Below are 20,183 nucleotides of genomic sequence, written 5' to 3'. Positions count from 1 at the left end.
AAGTGTGTTGACTGTATACGTTATTTGTATTTGTGTTGTGATGAATATATATATCACGGGAACAAATCAGTGATTTTCAACTCTAATGACTGTGTTAATTCTTTAACCTGTGATTTTATAGATCATCAGTGTGAACTGATTTCGCGAAAACATCGCGTTTGCGAGCTGAAATTTGGACAATATGTCGCGTGTTGGAGTAAAATTGACTTGAACTGTGATTTAATGATTTGACATTTTGAACTTTATAAGTTTATTCCAGTTATCAGTGTTTTGAAATGTTTAATTTGTTCATTATGTTTACTATTTCGATCGAGGACGATCGATTTTCGGAGTCGTGGGTAGTGTAACCGGTAGCCGTAGCTATCTTAATTATTTGTATTTCGTTTTCCGGAAAAGCGCTCCGTAGTTCTATATTTAGACTATGGGTGTAAGTTTTTGGTACCTATCGCTACTCTAGTAAAATCTATCGTTTTCTCGGCACAGTCATCGCCTGTTTAATATTTTGATATTTTTATATTGTGTAAGAGTATATATTTCTAATTGAGCATGCTGCCTATGTTTTTATTATTGTTAATTGTGTCTGCCGACTGTATTTTCAAGCAAGAACTTTACTATGTATTTATATGTATTTTCACTTAGTTTGTTATAATATTTAGTGGGCAGATTTTGTAAGTAAATATTTTTGATGGGAACTTATATGCATCTGGTAGATAAATTATCTAGCTATCCGTGCCTATCCTTAGTTTTGTGGTGCCTACTCTGTGTCAAAAGTTCTGCATATTTTTTGGATAGTACCCGTGTCTGGATTTTAGATTCCATGCCGACTTGTCCAAGGGAGATAATATTAGCTTCTTGTTTATCAAGAATTTATTAATTAGTAGGCATGTTTAATTTAAGTCTTATTTAGTATATTTTATCCTTTCAAATTATTATTTATGCATGTTGTAAGCCATGTGTCATGTTGGTTTAGTTGAGGCATCGGTTCTTTTATTTATTTTGTGTCTGTTAGTTTAGGATTTCACCCCACCTTTTATTACTAGGTGGATGAATAAGTTGAGTCTCATTGCCTCCATGCATTAGCCTTTTGTCTTCTAGAATGGATAGTATTATCCTGGCTCTAGAAAGTATTTTTATGAAAGTGTAATTAACAGCGTTTGGTCTTCGTATATTTAGCCTTTTCGTCGTGAAAACTGGATATTATTATCCTGGTTCAAAGAAGTGTTTTATTTATATTTAGTCTTTATGTCTGGTAGTAGAAAGTGTTTTTAGAAGTGTTTTGTAAGTAATTATTAATATTACATAGTTAGAGACGACCACAAATCGTCCCGAAGCCACGTAATTTCGGATACCCGAATTTGACCTTGCTATCCCCAACCGAAAATTATATGTATCATATATGTCTCTAATTTTTATTAAACCTTTATAAGTTCCTGTTGTTTCAGTGTCTATTAGTTTATTAGACTAACAGTGTGCGGGTAACACTATTACCTCAGGTGCACTGAATGGATTAGTCCAAAGAGTTTGACTTAAGAATGTCATTAACAATTTTTTTTAATCAACAGTATCAGCACTGATTTCAATCTTTTACTTGATTTTTCAAAAATGCATTACTCTGATGACTGCATACTACATAGGTTATACTAAAGTTTTAATTTCTAATAAAGTGAGAAGACTATATTTGCAATATAAACTTCATTTTACTTTTATTGGCATTTAGAAGTTTTGGGAAAAAACCAAAGAGACAATTAAGCACAATTTGAGATTAGTTTTGTTATACATTTCCTTGATTTTGGATCTAGTCATAACTTAGTGTTTTAAAAAGACACATTGTTGAAGAAATAATATGTATATTATTACATTAAACTATTTTAAACAGTACAAGTCTTATACAGTAATTGGGAACATTTCTGTGTACATCAAGGTCGATATTTATTGTTAACTTTGAGCAAAAATATTAACTGGGATTTTTTTCTTTCTTAACTCGAGGCCTGGATTATTTGGGACTACCCCTTTAACTAACATAGTTTATATACTTAATGTCGATCCCAACTAAGCACATAGCTAATGGTAATCTATTATCTTCACTTAACAACAAATTTAGGTCATGCCTGCATGTAAATGACCAAAAGCATATATGCATACTTTCGTATATAAATAGGTAAAAAACCTCAGATACATGGACCTAAATCACCAGCTGTTTTTATCCAATAATACAAGGTACTGCTTTAAATAGGTGCTAATTTCTCAAAATTTTCTTGGGGCCCTTAGGCGGGCCCTTCAAGCCTCCGGCGCATGCGGGGCCTCCAGCGCACACGGTGCTTTGCACCGATCGAACTTGGACCTGCGGTCCTCGCTCTACCCTCAATACAAGGCATTCTGATTTTCAATCTCCTCAGGTTGGCATGTATGTGAATGGCATGTGAATCAAAATCCTTGTGTCGGCTTCAACGTGGTCAGAATGTAGATCTGGTATATCTTCTGAAATTAAAATTCCCTCTTCAGAAACTGCCACCTTCCGACAAATCTGATCATATGTGGCATACATTTCTAAGCCCTGGAAAAGGTTTGTTGAGATTTTTTTCCATTGTTAAACAATTGATACCATTAGTCTGTCTTTGTTGGTTCAAACCATTGGCTTGGGCATTTTTTGTTCTGGCCTTGCATGGCTCCCATTTCATGTTGTTTGATAGACACATTAGAGTACCTGTCCACAACAAAGTCAACCCCCTATGCATGGTAAATGTATCAGGAATATTCCGATGGTGCTGAATAAATGCCATGGCATAGTAGACAAAGCGGATATAGGTAATGCAGATGCTTCTATCTCATGAAGGAAAATGGATTTGGTTATTTGGACCATGGTTGCATCAGAATTGACTATCGATGATGGAATTGAATTCGCTGCATCAGAAAGGTCTTTTTCCTGAGCAACAATTAGCGGTCTGGACAACATCATGTTTATCTTCTCGTAGTGTGACAATAAGTGATGTGGGCTTCTTCTTGTCAAGATTCGAAAATGCTTTTGTAGTTGGCTAAGAAAGTGGATCATAAATATGTTTCTGGTCACTTGCCGTAAGCCGAGAGTAAGTCTGATCTTACAGAATCGGACGCCATCTGCCCAGAAGAAATATTGAATAGTTCATTTTCATCATCACAGGTGAAGAGTTTGGTGTAGAGAACAACAGTGCTGAGCACATCTTGGACAGCCTGTTCATCATTACCGATTCTTGCAGAGATTAGCTCGTTTTGATAAGATATCGAATTTGTGAAGATATCGAATTTATGCAGGTAGTTGACATTGGATAACACCTGTCAGCAAACGCAGTTCGGAAGGATATCATAATCCAGCGCCTTAAATCACAACTGTTTAAATTTCTGCCGATCATGCCACCTCTTGCTTTAGAGCCATGTTTCACAACCTTTTCTCACCCCTAAATGAATTCCCAACCGACCCATTTACCCCAAGAGTTTTGAGGAGGTTACTGACCGCGGATCCTTGCACGGGCCTGCACCCCCTGAACACATTAACATTGAATATGGAATGAATACGGATATAAGTTGAGATTCAATAATCACCAAATTTATATTTTAATGAAAATACGTTTCCAGTTCAGTGCGAAATTTGCTCCTGGTGATTGTCACAAACTATTTTTTTTTATTCTCGGGACAGTTTTTGAGAGTGCTAATCTCATGTCATTTCGGAAATTCAGTCTGTTCCGGTAGTTGGTTTTTATCACAACCAGCGTTGAAAATCCAGATTCACAAAGGTATGTTGTAACGAACGACATAACACTGGAAATAGCCAGCGACGCTATGTTAGCGAATCCTCGTCTGACCTCTGTACTACACCAAAAAGCTTCGATAGACATTGTTTGGAATGCGTTCTTCAACATATCCTTCGACTTGAGCTGAATTAGCTCGTCCTTGAGTATATTGTCATCGTCCATGTCAAAAGTGAACGGATTTCGAATCCTCTGGTTGTCGCTGTCGTCCTCAGTTTTGAAGTAGCCATCAAATGAGTTTCCAAGCTGCACTAGATGAGTGCAGATGTCTTCCTTCAACTGTTCAGGGACATCTTCAGGGTCCTCCTGTTGCTCGGTGCGGTTGTCCAAAGTCGGAAAGTTTGCGAAATTTCCTCGAGATGCGCGTCGCTTCCACAGACCCAGCTTACTTTTGAATGCATTGATCTTCTCATTCTCATCGAATATTATCATACCTCTACCTTGCAATGATGTATTCAGTTCGTTCAGTAGAGTGAAGACGTCGGCCAAATAAGCCAGTTTGAAGACAAAGGTTGCCTCGGTGAATTTTTCATACAAAATTCTGTTCCTTTCTCTCAGAAATTCCTCTATCTCCGCCTTCAGTTCAAGTACTCGATTCAACACGCGACCCCGAGATAACCATCTTGCTTCAGTTGTTGCTAGTACATCCTTCAGCTCATCAGGCAGCGTTTTTGAAGCCAATGCCTGGCGATGCAGAACACAGTGTGTCACGGTTACATGTGGAACTTCACGGCGAACTAATGCAGCAAATCCTGATCTATTTCCCAACATAGCTGGTGCCCCGTCAGTGCAAATCGACTCGTACGAGTCGAAAGACATCTTCTGCCTTTGTTGTGGTCATCAGTAGCTCACAGAATAGGAACTCCTTTTTAATATTGTCCATGTAATAATAGCGCACGCACACCAAAAACTGACTTAAAATGGCGCAGTCTGTTGACTCATCTAGATGCATACTAAAATTGTACGGACTGTTCTTGATTTGTTCAATGACCTGGGTGAGAATGTCCTGGGACATGTCATCAATTCGCCGGCTGATGGTATCATTTGACAAAGGAATCTTCTCTATCAACTCTCGCTGAGTTTTACCGCATACAATTTCAACCATTTCCAGAGCACGTGGTTTCACCAAAGTTTCGCCAATGGTGTGGGGTTTCTTAGAACGTGCAATTATGTACGCAACATTATACGAGGCTTCAAGAGGTGGCTTCTTTGGGGTCGCGAAACCAAATTTCGCCAATGTCCCAGATGCTTCGAAACAGGCCTTCTTTTGTAACATCATCTCTTTGGTGTCATTGCGATTCCCCGCGTGCAGAGATTGTAGGTGATTCCGTAATGTCGAGGGTTTCAGACTATCATTGATCAAAACCTTACTACAGATGAAAAACTGAGGCTTCTCGACGCCATCCGCGCATGTTATCGACTTGAACCCGAACGATACATACTCTTCTTTTGGGGACTCGTCTGTTGAATGGGCTAGCCATACAATGACAATGGACACCTGCGCCGTTCCCCACTCACACAGCCAAGTAAACTAGCTATCACCATGGCAACCACTGATGAGCGGATCGCGAGATCGAGGCCTAGGCTGCCTGGATCGAGCACTATCATCAATTCAAATTGAAATTGAGAAAAAGTTGACATCTGAAATCTTGAAATGCAACTTCACCTCTCATAGGACTCCACAACCTTTATATGACCATTTTTAAAGTCACTGGGAGTGTGGTCATTCACCCCCTGGACGCGAGCCATTCCCCCCTTGGGGGTGAATTCACCCCAGGTTGAGAAATGCGGCTTTAGAGTTACTGTTCAAGGACTGCTTAATTACTTGGTCGCATGCGGTCATGGCAAACCCATGTTTGTCGCAACGTTTCACAGCAAAGCTTACATTCTTTAAGTTGTAATGAGTATCAGGGTGTGAAGAATAAAGAGATGTCATCTCAAGAAAGTAGACTGATAAGTATCGAGAATAATTGATTTTACCATGGAATGATTTTACGCACTACTGATAAGTGAAGATCCCTGTTCCTTTCTCTGGTTGCTCTCAGGAACAGAAAGAGGAGTTCCATCATTTCAAAATATGATGACCAGAAAATGTACATTGCATTTTCTCTACTGTGTTTTTTCCACGTTGGTCTGTAGAGTTTCGTTTTGAAGAGTTCTTGGACAGTTTTCATCTAAGTTGTCTGTAGTCATCTGCATAAGATTAGTGATTTCATATGTGTCTCGTTGATCCATATACACCATTCATAGATCCCTTTGCCACTAGTCTAAGCGGTTTCCAACTGCTTCTAAGAAAGCCATACATGAATGAAATTCTCCAATTCGTATCACAGGTTGTTTTTTGAATTCAGCTCGAAGTTGCCACCGGATTTATTTTGCCTTAGCATAAATAACTTGGTCTATGACCAGTACAATTGGTGGTAGGTTAAAAAAAACTGTGGAATATATCCAGACAATTTTAAAAATAGCAAGACCTGTCGCCTTTGCATCAATGACAGGCTGATAACCAATCTTGCTTAGTGGACAAGAATCGTTGCACAACAGCTGGCTACACCAAGTCCATCCGGGTAAAGTGGCGCCAACCTGGGAAAGATAAATAACAATGACATTACAACCAGATAGACAGAGAGTAACAATTGGCAATGAAATGGTGTTTAATGTTCAATGTACCTTATCTGCCTGCACCATGCAGAAAATGTTGTCTTTACATCGCATCAACCAGGGCAACTTCCAATAATCTTTTGCGACTACCAGGGAAAGCCTGGTTAATGAGGCACTGCTATACACACTGCTCCCAGATTTGATAATACTTCACGTTACCAAAAACCAGTTAAATAAACTATGTACTATTTTAAACACATTTTCGATCTGTTAAAGATTGTCTTTTAATCATTTACCTGGCCAAAAAATAGCTTGGTCCACCAGTCTCTTCTTTATCTCGACCTCGGATCAAAATTAATAACTTGCCATGAAAAATTACAAGTCACTAATTACATAGCATAATGAAGTAAAATGAAATAATATATATCTTCTGACAGCTTTTTATTCCTTTTGTAATTTGTTGCTGAGTTTACCATAGTTTACTAGGATAATTGACGATGCAAATGCTTGCTCATTTTTGTAACCCCATAAAGGGTAATTACCCTTAAATTAAACAGGAAATGTCCTTTTACAAAAATAAAATAGTTATATGATGTATGGTTGGACTTGAATAGTACGCCTTATATTCCGACGACTTGATGCAACCTTATCATAGTTTTGTTCCAATAATGTTCATGGAAATGAAATGAAATGTGGTTTTATGGCACGTCAGCTCCAACCGGGCTATATTGCGCCAAACATATGGTGAAAATATTCGAGACAAAATAAAAGAAATCACAGAAATATATTTATATCCATAAATAAAAACAAATATCACAGATAATATATAAAATTAAAAATAAATATCAAATACTTTATGAATATAAATAATTAAAATGAAAGAAGATAGGTATATATATATATATATATATAGAGTTAAAACTTATAATAAAATTTTGTCTCTTTTAAAAAGTTTACTATCTCGCAATATAGCTCCGGTCGAGCAAATAAATAATGTAATGTCTGGCAACGGTAATACTTAGATCTAATATTTCCAAGATGCTTGCACTCGATCAAAATGTGCTTCACCGTCAAAGGTACATGACAGTGTACACATTCTGGTTGAGGCTCTCGTTTCAAGATGAAAAAGTGAGTTAAAAAGTATGACCAATGCGAGAGCCACACAAAACAACTTCATCCCTCCTGTTGGTTCTGTAGGAGCTTGGCCAGTCTCCTAAAAGAGGCTTAATGTGATGAAGTTTATTTGTGTCTGCAAGATCCCAAGACCGTTGCCAGCGGCCATAAATAAAATGATTTATACATGATTTAAAATCTTCATATGATAATAAAAAGGGTGACTGGGGAAGATCTAAAGCAGCTTTGGCAGCAAAATCTGCTTGATCATTCCCCCTTATATCAACGTGACTGGGGAGCCAGCAAAAGACGTCTTTGCTGCTTAACTCGTAAGATAGTAGCAGACGATAAACATCTGCTACTAATGGGTGATCAAGCCGTTTGTTATTAATTGCTTGAAGACAGGACAAAGAATCAGAAAAGATGATGTGTCTCAAATCTGTTGAGGACCGAATGAACTCCAAAGCTTGGAGAATAGCCTCGAGTTCAGCTGTAAAAATAGAAGCAGCAGGTGGTAAACGAACATAAATGGTCTCGGATGGCGTCACGGTAGCCGAAGCTACCCGATCACCATATTTAGACCTTAGCTCTCTAAAGTGCGACTGGAATACCGTAGAGCTAGTATCTCTCTTTTTATGTTGCGTAAGATCGAAATCGATCTTTGGAGTCCCAAAGAAAGGGGTATTCGCAATACTGTCAAGGCTGATACCAGCCTCCGACAAAAGGGGTTGTATGCGAATACCGAAAGATGGAATGACGTTAGTTTTAACCAGATACAAGTGCTCATGAAGAGGTCTAAATATGGTGTTAAATGAAATGTGATGCTATTTTCGTAGCATACTGCAGGGCCAGTTTATCCCGTCTGCTGTGCAGTGAGGGCTCATTCGCCTCGACGTATAAACTGTCCACTGGAGATGTACGAAATGCTTCTAAGTCCCTGGTTGTGTATGGTGTCGAGCTCTTTGAGATAAGACTCGCGGGCAGACCCATACACAATACACCCATAATCGAGTTTGGATCTTATTAATGCTCGATATAATCTGAGCAAGACCTTACGGTCTGCTCCCCAGTCAGTATTTGATAAGACTCTCAATATGTTGAGGGCTTTCAGACATTTCCTTTTTAGGTTTTTAATGTGGGGAATAAATGATAATTTCTTATCAAATATCAGCCCCAGAAATTTGGTTTCATCCACAACTGGAAGGCGAGTGCCAGCCAAGTAAAGTTCTGGATCGGGATGCAAACCTCGTTTCTGACAGAAATGCATGCAGACAGTCTTGGATTTCGAAAAACGAAATCCATTTTCGGTTGCCCATTGTTGAAGTGAATTCAAACAAAGCCGGAACTTACGTTCGATTATCCGCATGTCTGTAGAACCATAGCACATCTGAAAGTCATCAACATAAAGAGCGCCGTTTGTACCTGGTTTAAGGCACGCTGGGATAGTATTAATTTTTATAGCAAAAAGAGTAGGAGATAATATGCTTCCCTGAGGAACCCCCATTTCCTGGGAAAATGGGTCAGAGAAGATTGATCCCAGTCGTACCTTAAATGACCTATCTTCCAGGAAAATTTTAATGAAGATAGGTAAGCGACCTCGTAGGCCGAGGTTATGGAGGTCGCGCATGATACCATGTTTCCATGTAGTATCATAAGCTTTCTCCAGATCGAAAAATATTGCAACTAAATGTTGCTTCTGGATGAAAGCATCCCTGACGAACGTTTCAAATCGAACGAGATGATCAAGAGTGCTCCTTTGGGACCGAAATCCACATTGGGGGTCAGTAATGGGGTTGTTGGACTCAAGGTACCAAACAAGCCTTCGATTGATCAATCTCTCCATGGTTTTGAAAATACAGCTAGTTAAAGCGATCGGACGATAGTTGGTAGGATTCGTATGCTCTTTACCCGGTTTAGGGATGGGAATTATTGTGGCTTCATGCCACGAAGAGGGAAAATTCCCATCAACCCAAATTCGGTTAAGAAGATCCAATAAAATTAAAAGAGTGGAAAAAGATAAATGTTTTAGAATTTGGTAGTGTATTTCATCTGGACCAGTTGCAGTATCCCGACCTCACTTTAGCAAATCCGGAAGATCAACAACGGAAAAGGTATCATTGTAGCATTCATCATTGCGGGACTTGAAATTAAGTCGCCTTTTCTCCTGCTGTTGTTTAATGCCTCTAAAGGCATCGGAGGAAAAATTGGATGATGAATTAAATGAAATTTTACTGGCCAGAGAATTAGCAATATCAGGAAATGTTGTTAAGGTGGTATATCAACATTTAGATGGTTAACTGATAATGCACTACTTTTACCTTTAATCCTACGAATCCTATCCCATACCGACTTAGGTGTGGTACGGGAATTGATCCTTGAGACATAACCTTGCCATGAAGATTTCTTTGTTTGACGTATCGTTCTACGAGCCTTCGCCCGGACCATTTGGTATGCCGCAATATTCTCCATGGAAGGGTGATTCTTAAGTCGTCTCAGGATGCGATCACGCTCTTTCAGAGCGGATTTGCAATCTTCGATATACCATGGTTTATTGAAACGTTTTGGTGCAGTCGTGGTTTTCGGAATCGCCTGCTCAGCCACATCTTGAAGAATTGAAGTGAACAAGGCCATGGGTTCATCTAACTCCTTTGCATCAAAAGAGAAGAGACCCAAAGATTCCAAAAGAGCCAATCAGCCTTATGCAACTTCCACCTCTGCGGTCTTCCGACCGGAGAGGGACCATTATTATCTATCAAGATCGGGAAGTGATCACTACCACACAGATCTTCATTTACCCACCATGTAAGAATAATAGAAACACCCCCATGAACTCTACCATCACCAACTGAGTGATGATGGTAACCAACAAAATGTCTAAAAAAAAAGTGTCAGAATTCTTTAAGAAAGTTTCCTGTAAACAAATAGCTAAAGGATTGTATTTGTATACGCCCACATTTTCATGTGGACGTATTATGCCGTCGCCCCTGTCCGTCCACAATTGTTTGTGGACTCTCTACAGGTCACAATTCTTATCCGATTTCGACGAACCTTGAAATATAGGTCTATCCCCAAAAGATCTCGGCTGCTTTCGATATCGGCATGTATCAGATCGAAACTTCATGGATTATGGCCCCTGTTTGTACGAGAAATCACGTTTTTAGCTTGTGGACCCTATAGAGGTCACAATTTTTATCCGATTTTGTTGAAACTTGAAATGTAAGTTTATAACCCAAAGATCTCGGTTCCTTTCGATATTCGTGCATATCGGACTGTAACTTCCTGAATTATGGCCCCTGATTGTACGAAAAATCACGTTTTTAGCTTGTGGACCCTATAGAAGTCATAATTTTTATCCGATTTAAAAAAAACCTGTCTATTATATCACCGTTACACCCTAAGGATGACTGAGTTCGAATTTCGTGAAAATCGGCTCAAAATTGACAGACAAAATGGCCGCCGTTCGTTCTCAAATAGCGTAAAAATATGGTATATCAAGGTTTTGGACCCTATAGAGGTCACAATTTTTATCCGATTTTGTTGAAACTTGAAATGTAAGTTTATAACCCAAAGATCTCGGTGCCTTTCGATATTCGTGCATATCGGACCGTAACTTCCTGAATTATGACCCCTGATTGTTCGAAAAATCACGTTTTTAGCTTGTGGACCCTATAGAAGTCATAATTTTTACCCGATTTAACAAAATGTATTATTATATCACCGTTACACCCTAGGGACTACTGAAATCGAATTTCGTGAAAATCGGCCCAAAATTGACAGACAAAATGGCCGCCGTTCGTTCTCAGATAGCGTAAGAAAATGGTAGATCAAGGTTGTGGACCCAATAGAGGTCACAATTTTTATCCGATTTTGTTGAAACTTGAAATGTAAGTCTATAACCCAAAGATCTCGGTTCCTTTCGATATTTGCGCATATCAGACCGTAATTTCCTGAATTATGGCCCCTGATTGTACGAAAAATCGCGTTTTTAGCTTGTGGACCCTAATGAGGTCATAATTTTTATCCGATTTAAAAAACCGTTCTATTATATCACCGTTACACCCTAAGGACGATTGAGTTTGAATTTCATGAAAATCGGCCCAAAATTGACAGACAAAATGGCCGCCGTTCATTCTCAAATAGCGTAAAAATATGGTATATCAAGGTTGTGGACCCTATAGAGGTCACAATTTTTATCCGATTTTGTTGAAACTTGAAATATAAGTTTATAACCCAAAGATCTCGGTTCCTTTTAATATTTGCCCATATCGGACCGTAACTTCCTGAATTATAGCCCCTGATTGTACGAAAAATCATGTTTTTAGCTTGTGGACCCATTGGAGGTCATAATTTTTATCCGATTTAAAAAACCGTATTATTATATTACCGTTCCACCCTAAGGACAGTTGAGTTTGAATTTTGTGAAAATCGCCCCAAAATTGACAGTCAAAATGGCCGCCGTTCGTTCTCAAATAGCGTAAAAATATGGTATATCAAGGTTGTGGACCCTATAGAGGTCACAATTTTTATCCGATTTTGTTGAAACTGGAAATGTAAGTTTATAACACAAAGATCTCAGTTCCTTTCGATATATGCGCATATCGAATTGTAATTTCTGAATTATGGCCCTTGATTGTAGGAAAAATCACTTTCTTGTTAGCTTGTTCTCTATCAATCTCTCGAAAATGTGGGCGTATCCTGCCTGGCAGCCGCTGGTTGAATTAATAATTGAACTTCATTAAAATTTGGTTTTAAACCACGACAATTCCATTGAATGATGGAATTTACCATTGTCAGGGATTTTTAAATTTGGACGGATTACTGACGGGGTCCATATGGACATCCACTACGGTAATACCGTCCATCAGATCAACCCCATATTTATTATAGAGAGTGATAGGGTTTTGTGAACCCTTTTTCATTCTCTCTTTAAACTTTGCTAATCTCCTCTCTTTCCTAGAGAGGACAGTTTGGTCCTGGGAGGGTGGGATATCCTTCAGCTGCGAACTTGATTCAGCAGAACTAGAATCAAGAGCGACAGCTTCAACAGACTTCAGGTTGCGGCAAGGAAGATGACCCCTCGCCAGGCAAAGTTTGAATAGTTTGAATCGAGCTCTCTCGCGTCAGAGAGGAGCTCGATACCCCTTGATCTGATATGGTTTTTGGCATTTCTTCTTTATATGGCCAGGTTATGTCTGTCTGAACTGAAATAGTTTTAGTAGAAACTTTGACTGTACTTGCGTAAGATTTCCCTTGTGGTACAATTGGAAATAGTGCAGTAAGTTCTACTTGTTTACGGGCATCGAAATATGACATCTTTCGTTCAGACATCACCTGTTGGATTCGTTTCTCCTTCTGCCAAACTGGACATTCGCGAGAGTAAGCAAATTGCTTACCCTTGCAATTTATACAACAAAATTCCGCCTGGCAGGTAGCGCTCTCGTGGCCATCATGACCACAACGAGCGCAGGTGTCTTTACCTCTACAGACGGTTTTGCGGTGTCCAAATTTTTGGCATTTATAACAGCGAAGGGGTGTAGAAATATACGAATCAACAGGTATGTTAAGATAAACTGCCTTCAGAGTCTTTGGTTTTTCGGGACGATTGAAAGTGAGGATATAGGTGCTTGAAGCAATCACCTTATCTCCCCGGCGTACGCTAATTCTTTTAACATGTGAGACGCCTTGGGATGGAAGGCATTCAACCATTTCATCCTTACTCCTGCCTTTAAGTTCCCGACAGCGAATAACTCCTCTACTTGAATTTAACGACCTATGCGGCGACACCTTGATAGGAATGTCTGCTAAGGAGGTGGATTTCAGCAGCATGGTTGCATGCTGTTCCTTATCACATTCTATCAGGAGTGTTCCATTTAGCCTTGGGCTCACCGGCCAAGCCAGCTATGCCCTTGGTTATCAAAAAGGGTGACATTTTCGAGAGGTCTGTAGAGGCACTCTCAATCAAGAGAAACCTCGGCCATGCCTTTGAAATTTTACTCGTAGACTTAAATAGATTAGAAACGTCCTCTGTATTAGGACGTTTCTGTTTCTTATTTTGTTCTTTAATTGGGATTGGGGAATCCACGAATAGATATATTTTTTTAATTCACCCCTCGTCGTCCCCCAGGTAACTTTCCTGCCTACCAGGGGGAAGACTAGCACGGATCACCAGCGCATGGCCTCAGGGCTCGACGAGGGGTATACCCAAGCCAGAAGTAAAAAATACTATCCAACCTGATTGACCGAAGCCGCCGCTCTGTAGAATGTACTAAGGACACAAAGGTAGGTAGCATGCTGAGTGAAAAAACAACAGAGCATTAAACTGGAAGGGTACATTCTACAGAGCTAAAAACGACGAAAGCCGATTGATCAGAGTGGGCCACTCAGATCTCCCGTCTAGGTGAACCATGGGCCAAAGTAATGTGTTGCAAAGGAATGGCTCGCAAGACAAGCCCCACTCAATTACCAGGATTCCACTCTCCACCGACACGGGTCGCAACGCACGGCAAATACGTTGCCCCATAAAAGGTCGCCTTTTACGACACGCAGGACATACGAAGGGTATATTCTTATCACCCCCTACACCCCAGGGGGGTAATGTTCATGGAATTATTTTATCTGTGGGAATCGTCTTATCTCTTTGACGTACATTTATTCCTTGAACTTGTTCGACGCCTCGAGAAGAAGGGTATTCTACCAATTCATTCCCACTGTTGCCTTCAACATCCGGGCATCGAGAGAGAGAGCGATAAATGGGGTTTAACGTCCACTCGACACAAACTAGGTCATTTCGGGACTAACATGGTTTTATTTTTTTTATTTCAATAACTCGCTGGCGCGTAGGGGCCTTTAATAGTGGGAGGAACCCGGATGACCCGGAGAAAACCCATGAGGTTGGACAGGCGACCCTAGTTCTTGTCGCGTACAACCGGGGATTCTAAACCACGCCAGTTGACTCAATGATAGGCTTTATGATACAGCACGCACGTACTAACCATTCGGCCATCCACACAGCCCCCCCACCGCTAGATAATATACTAGGATTTAAAGACCTGTGTAGCGACACCCGATAGGGACTCTCAATCAAGTGAAATTTCGGCAATGACTTTGTCATTTTACTCTTAAAAATATATATAAGAAACGTCCTGATTTTGGACGTTCCTGTTTTTTGTCGTTCATAGATTGGGGTTGTCGGAAGTGGAATTCAATGATTTTTTTTTTGATTTTTTTATTCACCCCCTCATCGTCCCCGGCCCCCATCTCACTACCAAAGAGAGGACTGGCACGGATAACCTGTGCGTGTCCTCAAGGCTGGGTGGGGGTATACTCAAGCCAGAAAGGACAACTACTGGCAAACTTGCTAACGTATAAAAACAACAAAGCATTGAAATTAAGAAACGTGCATTCTACATAGCTAAAACAATCGAAGTCGATTGATTAGAGTGAACCAAGACAACCCTACTCTCCACCGACACGGGCTTCAAGGCACGGAAAACACGTTGCCGGACTACAGGAATTATTTCAGTCGCCTTTCTACGACACGCTTGCCACAAGACGGGTGTTGTCTAATCACGCCTAAGGAATGAATGAATGAAATGTGGTTTTATGGCACGTCAGCACCCACCGGGCTATATTGCGCCAAACATATGGTGATTTATGTGAGACAAGTTAAATAAATATCACAGAAAAAATATTATATGCATAAATAAATATCACAGTAAATAAAATTAAAAATGAAATAAACCTTTTATGCATATTAATATTTAAAATACAAAAATGAAATGATAAATATACAATTAAAATTTATTATAAAACCATGTCTCTTTTAACAAGTCTAGTATGTTACAATATAAACCAGGTTGGGAAAACAGATGACGTAGAGACTGGCAACGGTAATATTTCGATCTTATGTTCTTGAGATGATTGCACTCAATCAAGATGTGCTTCACTGTCAAAGGAACATGACAGTGTTCACATTCCGATTGAGACTCTCGCTTCAAGATGAAAATGTGAGTTAAAAAAGTATGACCAATGCGAGAGCGACACAAAACAAATTCATCCTTCCTGTTGGTTCTATAGGAGCATGGCAAGTCTCCTAAGAGAGGCTTGATATGATGAAGTTTATTTGTGCCCGCAAGATCCCAAGACCGTTGCCAGCGGTCATAAATAAATTATTTATAACAGATTTAAAATCTTTATAAGGCGTTAAAAATTGTGATATGGGAAGATCTAATGCAGACTTGGCAGCCGAGTCTGCTTGATCATTTCCTTTGATATCCATATGACTGGGGAGCCAGCAAAGGACAGCGTCCTTGCTTACGAACTCGTATGATAGTAGCAGACAATAAATGTCTGCTACTAATAGGTGATCAAGCTGTTTGTTACTAATTGCTTGTAACGAGGACAAAGAATCAGAAAAGATAATGTGTTTATACCTGATGAGGACTGGATGAAATCCAGGGCTTGACGAATAGTCTGGAGCTCAGCTGTAAAAATAGAAGCAGCAGGTGGTAGGCGAAAAGATATGGTCTCAGATGGCGCCAGGGTAGCAGAGGCTACCCGATCACCATCTTTCGAACCATCTGTATAAATGGGAGTATAATCACCATATTTAGACCGTAACTCTATGAAGTGACCTTTGGGGGAGATACAGCCCACGGTGGAATCTAAAAGAGAGGGGTATTCGCAATACTGTCAAGGCTGATACCAGCCTCAGACAACAGGGGTTGTATGCGAATAACAATGGTGGAATGACGTTAGTCTTCACCAGATATATATGCTCATGATATGGTCTAAATATGGTGTTAAATGAAATACGATTTAGTAAAGATGCTATTTTCGTAGCATACTGCAGGGCCAGTTTATCACGTCTGTTGTGCAGAGAGGGCTCATGTGCCTCGACGTATAAACTGTCCACTGGAGATGTACGAAATGCTCCCAAACTGATTCCAAGTCCCTGGTTGTGTATGGTGTCGAGGTCTTTGAGATAAGACTCGCGGGCAGACCCATACACAATACACCCATAATCGAGTTTTGATCTTATTAAAGCTCGATATAATCGGAGCAAGACCTTACGGTCTGCTCTCCAGTCAGTATTTGATAAGACTCTCAATATGTTGAGGGCTTTCAGACATTTCTTTTTCAGGTTTTTAATATGGGGGATAAATGATAATTTCTTATCAAATATCAGCACCAAAATTTGGTTTCATCCACAACTGGAAAGCGATTGCCATCCAAAAACAGTTCTGGATCAGGATGCAAACCTCGTGTCTGACAGAAATGCCTGCAGACATTCTTGGATTTCGAAAAACGAAATCCATTTTCGGTTGCCCATTGTTGAAGTGAATTCAAACAAAGCTGCAACTTACGTTCGATTATCCGCATGTCTGTAGAACCATAGCACATCTGAAAGTCATCAACATAAAGAGCGCCTGGTTTAAGGCACGCTGGGATGGTATTAATTTTTATTGCAAAGAGTGTTGGAGACAATATGCTTCCCTGAGAAATGACCTATCTTCCAGGAAATTTTTAATGAAGATAAGTAAGCGACCCCGTAGGCCGGGGTTATGGAGGTCGCGCATGATACCATGTTTCCACGTGGTATCGTATGCTTTCTCCAGATCAAAATATTTTGCAACTAAATGTTGCTTCTGGATGAAAGCATCCCTGACGAACGTTTCAAATCGAACGAGATGATGAAGAGTGCTCCTTTGGGACCGAAATCGACATTGGAGGTCTGTAATGAGGTAGTTGGATTCAAGGTACCAAACAAGCCTTCGATTGATCAATCTCTCCATGGTTTTGCAAATGCAGCTAGTTAAAGCGATCGGACGATAGTTGGTAGGATTCGTATGATCTTTACCCGGTTTAGGGATTGCAATTATTGTAGCTTCATGCCACGAAGGAGGGAAATTCCCATCAACCCAAATCCGGTTAAAAAGATCTAATAAAATTAGGAGAGTTGGAAAAGGTAAATGTTGAAGTATTTGGTAATGAATTTCATCTGGACCAGTTGCAGTGTCCGGAGCTCGCTTTAACGAATCACGGAGCTCTGCTACAGAGAAATTTCCACTGTAGCATTCATCATTACGGGACTTCAAATTAAGTCGCCGTTTCTCCTGCTGTTGTTTAATGCCTAGAAAGGCATTGGAGGAGAAATTGGATGATGAATTAAATAAAAATGTACTGGCCAGAGAATTAGCAATATCAGGAAATGTTGTGAAGGTGGTATTATCAACATTTAGATGATTAACTGATAATGCGCTACTTTTACCTTTAATCCTACGAATCACATCCCATACCGATTTGGATGTTGTACGGGAATTGATCCTAGAGACGTAACCTTGCCATGAAGACTTCTTTGCTTGACATATGGTTCTACGGGCCTTCGCCCGGATCATCTGGTATGCCGCAATATTCTCCATGGAAGGGTGGTTCTTTAGTCGTCTTAGGATACGATCACGCTCTTTTAAAGCGGATTTGCAATTGTCATTATATCATGGTTTATTGAAACGTTTTGGTTCAGTCGTGTTTTTTGGAATCGCCTGCTCAGCTACATCTTGTAGAATTGAAGTGAATAAGGCCATCGGTTCATCTGCATCTTCTAACACATAGATCTTCATTTACTCTCCATGTAAAATCCTGAAACCGGACCGGAGAGCAAAGGGTGAGATCTAGGGAAGAAAAGGAAGCTGTGGCAGTGTTATAGGAATATGGAAAGTCACCCTAACTGCAACTGTCTGTAAAGGCGAGTTGAGGGTGACTTGACTCTGAGGGATATCTTCATTAAGAATAATAGAGACACAACATGAGCTCTACCATCACCAACTGCATGATGATGATAACTAACAAAATTTCTAAAAGACAAAGTGTCAGAATTCCTTAAGAAAGTTTCCTGTAAACAAATAGCTAACAGATTGTACTTTTGAATTAATAATTGGACCTCATTAAAATTTGGTTTTAAACCACGACAATTCCATTGAAGAATGGTATTTACCATTGTCAGGGATAATTTATTTTTGGCGGCTTACCGGCGGGGTTCATATGAACATCCGCTACGATAATACCATCCATCAGATCAACCCCATTTTTTTTTAAAATGGGTAATAGGGTCTTGTGAACCCCTTTTACCCTTAGCACGCAATTTTCTTTCCTTTTTACTGAGAAATACTTGTTCCTGTTAGGGTGGAATACCCTTAGGCTACGATTCTGACCCAGCAGGATCAGGAAAACAGCTTTAGCGTGATGCGAGGGACGAGACCCCTTGCCTTTCCCAGTGGAAGTATTAGGAATGTTCCCAGGAACTTCCGTTTGGGGCAATGAAGATGAATCCTCAAAAGGCAAAGGAGAAGTAGTTTGAATCGAGCTCTCAGATGTTTGAGAAGAGCTCGAAACCCCTTTAATTTGATCTGATGTCGTCAAATTCTTTGGTTTATCCTGCTTATCAGGCCAGGTTAAGTCTGTCTGAATAGAGATGGATTTGACGGAAACTTTAACTACACTTGAAAATGTTTTCCCTTGTGGTGCAATGGGAAAAAGTGCAGTTAAATCTACCTGTTTTCGGGCATCGAAATAAGATATTTTTCTTTCATACATGACCTGTTGGATTATTTTCTCTTTTTGCCATACTGGACATTCACGGGAATAAGCGAAGTGTTTTCCCTTACAATTTGTACAACAAAACGTAGCCTGGCAGGTAGCGCTTTTGTGACCATCATGGCCACAACGAGCCCAGGTGCCTTTACCCCTGCAGACAGTTTTGCTGTGTCCAAATTTTTGGCACTTATAGCAACGAAGAGGATTGAAAATGTATGAATCCACAGGTATGTTTAAATAACCTGCCTTGAGAGTCTTTGGTATGTCGGGACGATTGAATGTGAGGATATAGGTGCTTGTTGGAATCACCTTGTCTCCTCGACGAACACTAATTCTTTTGACGTGTTGTACACCTTGAGAAGAAAGGTATTGTACCATTTCTTCCTCACTGCTGCCTTCAAGGTCCCGGCAACGTATTACACCTCTACTAGAATTTAAAGACCTATGGGAATACACCTTAATAGGAATGTCTGCCAAAGATGATGATTTAAGAAGCATGGTAGCATGCTGTTCTTTGGCACATTCTATTAAGAGTTTTCCGTTCTTAAGTTTTTTGATAGCCTTGGGCTCGCCGGCTATACCCTTGGTTAAACAAAATAGCGACACTTTTGATAGGTCTTTCGAGGGACTCTCAATTAAGAGGAACCTCGAGCAAGACTTTGACATTTTACTATTATTAAATATATTAGAAACGTCCTCAGTATTAGGACGTTTCTGTTTTTGTCTTTCAGTTGTTGGGGTTTGGGGGATTGGGGAATCCATTAAAGATTTTTTAAATTGATTCACTCTTCGTCGTCCCCCAGGTTACTTCCCTGCCTACCAGGGGGAGGACTAGCGCGGATAACCTGCGCATGGCCTCAGGGCTCGACGAGGGGTATACTCAAGCCAGAAAGTAAAATACTTTTCTAACCTGATTGACCCAAGCCGTCGCTCTGTAGAATGTACTAAGGACACAAAGGTAAGTAGTATGCTGAGTGAATAAACAATCGAGCATTAAAATGAAAAAGGTACATTCTACAAAGCGAAAAACGACCAAAGCTGATTGATCAGACTGGGCCACTCTGACCTCCCATCTAGGTGAACCATGGGTCAAAG

Source organism: Patella vulgata, chromosome 1, assembly GCF_932274485.2.
Source record: "Patella vulgata chromosome 1, xgPatVulg1.2, whole genome shotgun sequence".
Taxonomy (NCBI): Eukaryota; Metazoa; Mollusca; class Gastropoda; family Patellidae; genus Patella; species Patella vulgata.
The sequence above is the reverse complement of the archived record's forward strand: the minus strand, read 5'-3'. Positions refer to the sequence as shown.